The sequence below is a fragment of the Porites lutea genome, chromosome 3, assembly GCF_958299795.1.
Source record: "Porites lutea chromosome 3, jaPorLute2.1, whole genome shotgun sequence".
Classification (NCBI taxonomy): domain Eukaryota; kingdom Metazoa; phylum Cnidaria; class Anthozoa; order Scleractinia; family Poritidae; genus Porites; species Porites lutea.
In genome coordinates, this window is record NC_133203.1 from 46,070,598 (window position 1) to 46,076,365 (window position 5,768).

At 39.1% G+C, this 5,768-nt stretch overlaps 1 protein-coding gene across 2 annotated transcripts in view; it reads right to left on the minus strand.

The window, feature by feature from the left end:
- Positions 1–5,761: 5,761 nt before the first annotated feature.
- Positions 5,762–5,768, minus strand: part of LOC140931267 (uncharacterized) — a 100,429-nt gene continuing 100,422 nt past the window's right edge. For both annotated transcript variants that reach the window (XM_073381036.1, XM_073381035.1), the window contains one exon: positions 5,762–5,768. This exon is cut by the window's right edge and continues 428 nt beyond it. The gene's annotated coding sequence lies outside the window, so the exon portion shown is untranslated.

Here is a 5,768-nt window from a genome sequence, read left to right on the forward strand (position 1 = left end):
ATTGAGATGTGTTTTACATCATCTCAATAAAGTTTAGTTAAAACCCTTCCACTAACCTGCGAGCAAGCTCTCCTATTTGGGCAAGCAAAGCGAGCCGCGCCAGAACGCGCAAGCGAGCGGCGAAGCCGCTAAGGGCCAAAAAAAAATTCTCCGGACTGATCAGTCTCGTTTACGTTTCCTTAAAATATTAGTTGAGAGAATTTTATAAGTATTTTTCCATTGGTAATCACTGAGTTTATTAATTCTCATAAACTTGATGATGTATCGTTGTTTTTAGGAGAAAATTGATGATGGTCACTCTTAACCAGGACCCAGTTTATGAACGGACATTTTTTACCTGTGCAACCCTTTCACACGGAACCGTGCAAATTCTGTCATAGATTGCAATACCTGTCGCCGTTCAGAAATTGGAACGGTTCCGTGGGTTCCGTGTAAACAGAAGGCGGATCCGCCGAGCAAGTTTTTGTCCGTTAAAAACCTTATTCCTACCAGCCGAAAAAATATGGGAAAAAATCCTATGGTGTTACCATTAAAATGAAACGGCAGAAACCTCTTTGACAGAACCTTTGCCAAGTATCATAGTTTCTTAGAATTTTACAAAACATTGTTGCAATTTTTGGCCAATATAAGGAGTAGGCTCAATCTCCGTTAATGTGTCAATGAAGGTTGATAACCTTGATAGTACACAGCGTCAAGTCGCTTTCCACTACCTGACGCATGGCATGACGCGCGTGTTATGAAGCTAGACGTGACTACTTAAAATTTACCGTTCCGGAACTACAATCATCGGTCGGGAGTAAATCAGATTGCTGGGGAGTGGAAACATCTCTTGCACGTGTTTCAACAACAGCTAACAATCATTATTTTTTTATTATTATTCTCAATCATTCTAGAAAATTTTTAGCTAGCTCAACCACAAATACAGCATGGAAAGTGTTGCTTTCTTTAAGATTTGAGAAAATATTGAATCTGTTATTTTTGCACTTTTAATCCCTGACCACCTATCGATAATTACCTTAGAGGTTTCGTGATCTTAGTTTTATTTCCTGAGCCGCAGAATTGAATGACAGGTCTCTTTAAAGCTTATTGTAATCTTCAAGATCAATGACATCGATTTCATCATACACAAACCTCATACAAGTATAGTAACTACCTCAAAAATTTGGACTATGAAAGTGAACATTGCTCATTCAAGTCAAGAGTAAGTTAAGAGACTGTTGCTAAAAAAAACTTGATTTGATTTATTGCGCATGAACATTTTTAACGTGACCCAACTTCCTCCGTGCGTTATTGACCGGAGAACAGATTACTGCGTTAGTATTATTTTGATCTCTCCAAAAAAGCGGAAGAGAGGCTCATTCATTTCTCACAAGACCTGTTATTGAACTGTTAAAAAAATCTATGAAATTCTGCGTACCAAATGTTGTCAATAGGGCATTCCTCACTAATTTTAATGTCTTCCACCAGCATCAGTAAGTGATAGCTGGGAAAAGGTTTTTTTTAGTTTTTAATGACGAGATAGTTGAAGCCACGCCCGATTGACGCGTGCGTGAGTGTAAACTCTTTGAATATTAATTGTCTAATTTTACACACTTAAAGAATGTAATCAAGATATAATCTTAAACCCAGGGCAGAGTGAGACAATAGAAAGGAGAAACCAATGTCGAAACCAAAATGCACCTCTATGAACGAGAGAGAATTGTACAAACTACTGAATCTTCGTAGACAGACATGCAAACAAAAGATATCTTTCCTCACGACATGAGGATCGTGTGATAAACATCTCTTCATATACCTCCTTGAGCAAGTATAGCGTGGTTTTTCGTGCGCCCCCATGAGAGTGTGGTATAAAAAATAGACTTTCATTACCTGAACTCTAGCTAATTGATTTATAGAGGTAAATAGATCAAGTAACCATTTTGTTCGCTTTCTTACTGTAAACAGGAACACGATAGTCGCGTCTGCGTTATTGAATCGACTTCCTACGCCATAAGCACCATAGGATAAACACAAGCCCCCGAAATATCATACCGTGGTCAATGATAGTGGTACTAAACACGAAAAGCCGTATTTGATCAATTCTGAAAGTGAAGTGTTAAAAATTGTCAGAAAATCGACCTCGTACAACAAAGAATACTCCCTGTTTCAAAGACGTCCGCTCAATGAGGACACCTCGTTATTACGGACAGTTTGCTTTGTATCAAACCCGCTTAATACGGACACCCGTTAATGCGGACAGCGGACACTTGTCTCTTGCCCAAGATCACCTCGCTTATGTTGACCATCATTATCAACTATGTGCTGTATTAAGTCGTTCCCTTTTGAAGGTTTACAAACCAGCAGTTGACTGCTGCATATCGATGTTGCCAGCGCTAAAGTACACCGAATCATCGGGATGCGTTTTGTACTGCAGTCCCGAACTATTTTGAACTATTTCGGCCGCATCACTATGAGTTGAGATGATGTTACACGGGACGATTAATTTGCAACGACGCTGTTAATTGTAACCATTCGAAAACGTTGCAACAATGTTGCAACCTACGCTATCTTGCGCTAAAAATCTTCTTTGCGAGTGAAGGGTTTGTTAAGGTTGGAGGCGTTTAGTTTGACGATGCTGTTATTAGCGAAAGTCCTGATTTATTTCTTTAGTATCTTGTTCTAATAAAAGGTGTATTTTTGAGTTAAATAACCTGACCCGCTTCATACGAACACTTTCCGCAACGGCCCCTTCCGAGAGTCCTTATTTAAAACGAAGTTGGACTATACTCTCTAGAGGGGCGCAGCGTTGACCCGATATTTACGGTGATATTTAGACACTGAGAAGTGGACTTATGAAACGAGGTACTGCCGAGTTTTTTTAGACCGACATTTAGGTATCTAGATATAATTGGATGAAACACAGTTTCATCCATTCCAAACCTTCCGTAGCGATAGAATCAAATCTTTTTGGGGGGGTCGTTTTTTTTTTTTCTTTTACAATTTAAGAAACGCTTTTTAAAAATAACATGATTTAATTTACTGTACCTGAAAATTCTTATCGTGACCATACTTCCCCTGACTGGACAGGATTGTTATTTTATTACTCGAAAAAAGAGGAAGAGAGGAGGGGAACCTGTTACGGAATTTTTTCTTATAAATCGTAACTTATTCTGTGAAAACGTGAGTTCCAAATTTTAGTTCTCAATGGGCATTGTTCAATACTGTGTTCTCGAATTGCCCAAAATACACCGTTTGCTCCTCAAAATTTTGCATAAGAGTCGTTTCAAATTTCTTTGGGGACTTTAAATCATTGCCACAAGGCTCCAGAATATCTTATTAGGGGAGAAAGTGAATTTTCTTAGGGACAAATAAATAGCTAAAAAAACAACCATTGAGCGGTTTGTACCACATGAGTGTTGCATAAGATTTTCATTGCCTGAACAGCTAAACAGATCAAGTAAATGAAACAGGAACACATTTGGAATGATTACGTCTCTATTCTCTGATCTCTATTATTAAATCGACTTCCTTCTGTAATCACGTTTACGTTGGGCATATGACGTCACAAGGTTGAAAGCAAATTTAATTTTCAAGTTATGGCAAAACAAATAAATAATTTTGAAACAGTGTGATGTGATAGAAACAAATGTGAAAAATTTTTGGAAAAGCTCAATTGCTTTAGGAGATAGAGCGCATCTTGAAATGTACTTATGTTCCTAAAAAAAATAACAAAATGGCTTTAACCAATTGAGCTTTTCAAAATTTTTTTTCCCATTTTATTGTATTGCGTCGTGCTCTTTTTAAAATAATTATTTGTTTTGCCATACCTGGAAATGTTAATTTTGCTGTCAATCTTGTGACGTCGCATTCCCGCCAAAAAACGTTAAAATCGAAAAAAAAAAAACATACGATTTTTTAGCAATACGAAGTTCTACCATCCTGCAAAGTTTGAGCTCAAACGAATAAAAAATGCAAAAGTAGTTCCTAAGATGCACTTTTAGGCGTCCTATATGCCCACCATGTGATGGATCGGGACCCATGTACTCCCAAATTATCATGCAGTAAATTGGGTTCAAGAACTACAAACAAGATACACAATGTATCCATATCGGATCTTCAGACAACGAGAAGTGGGAAGAAAAACTAGAAGCAAAGGGAGAAAACAGACGTAGACCATCTTTTTAGATTAATTCTTTTTGGATACGGCGAGCGAAAAACTGTGTCAAAATATTTGTAGCTCAGCGTCTCAAAAGATCAACAATCGTTTCTCCCCACGATCACATGACTCCGGCGTAAAGCGTACGAAGAGAAAACTGGAATCAAGGTCCAACATAACTCCTCTATTTTCTGTGCCAATTTTCGTTTTGATAACCATCCCAATATTTCTAGCCCCAGCATGTTTTGGAATCCTCAAGGGGAGAAACTCCTCTATTTTCTGTGCCAATTTTCGTTTTGATAACCATCCCAATATTTCTAGCCCCAGCGTGTTTTGGAATCCTCAAGGGGAGAAACTCCTCTATTTTCTGTGCCAATTTTCGTTGTGATAACCATCCCAATATTTCTAGCCCCAGCGTGTTTTGGAATCCTCAAGGGGAGAAACTCCTCTATTTTCTGTGCCAATTTTCGTTTTGATAACCATCCCAATATTTCTAGCCCCAGCGTGTTTTGGAATCCTCAAGGGGAGAAACTCCTCTATTTTCTGTGCCAATTTTCGTTGTGATAACCATCCCAATATTTCTAGCCCCAGCGTGTTTTGGAATCCTCAAGGGGAGAAACTCCTCTATTTTCTGTGCCAATTTTCGTTGTGATAACCATCCCAATATTTCTAGCCCCAGCGTGTTTTGGAATCCTCAAGGGGAGAAACTCCTCTATTTTCTGTGCCAATTTTCGTTTTGATAACCATCCCAATATTTCTAGCCCCAGCGTGTTTTGGAATCCTCAAGGGGAGAAACTCCTCTATTTTCTGTGCCAATTTTCGTTTTGATAACCATCCCAATATTTCTAGCCCCAGCGTGTTTTGGAATCCTCAAGGGGAGAAACTCCTCTATTTTCTGTGCCAATTTTCGTTTTGATAACCATCCCAATATTTCTAGCCCCAGCGTGTTTTGGAATCCTCAAGGGGAGAAACTCCTCTATTTTCTGTGCCAATTTTCGTTGTGATAACCATCCCAATATTTCTAGCCCCAGCGTGTTTTGGAATCCTCAAGGGGAGAAACTCCTCTATTTTCTGTGCCAATTTTCGTTTTGATAACCATCCCAATATTTCTAGCCCCAGCGTGTTTTGGAATCCTCAAGGGGAGAAACTCCTCTATTTTCTGTGCCAATTTTCGTTTTGATAACCATCCCAATATTTCTAGCCCCAGCGTGTTTTGGAATCCTCAAGGGGAGAAACTCCTCTATTTTCTGTGCCAATTTTCGTTTTGATAACCATCCCAATATTTCTAGCCCCAGCGTGTTTTGGAATCCTCAAGGGGAGAAACTCCTCTATTTTCTGTACCAATTTTCGTTTTGATAACCATCCCAATATTTCTAGCCCCAGCGTGTTTTGGAATCCTCAAGGGGAGAAACTCCTCTATTTTCTGTGCCAATTTTCGTTTTTATAACCATCCCAATATTTCTAGCCCCAGCGTGTTTTGGAATCCTCAAGGGGAGAAAGTGGCAAGTGGCAAGAGGAAGGTGGCACTTATTAATAACATGCGCATAAGTTCAACGTCGGTGGAAAAATTGGTTACAAGACTCGGGAAACGCAATAAAGGACCGACACGTCTGCGCATGCCTGGTATGACTCC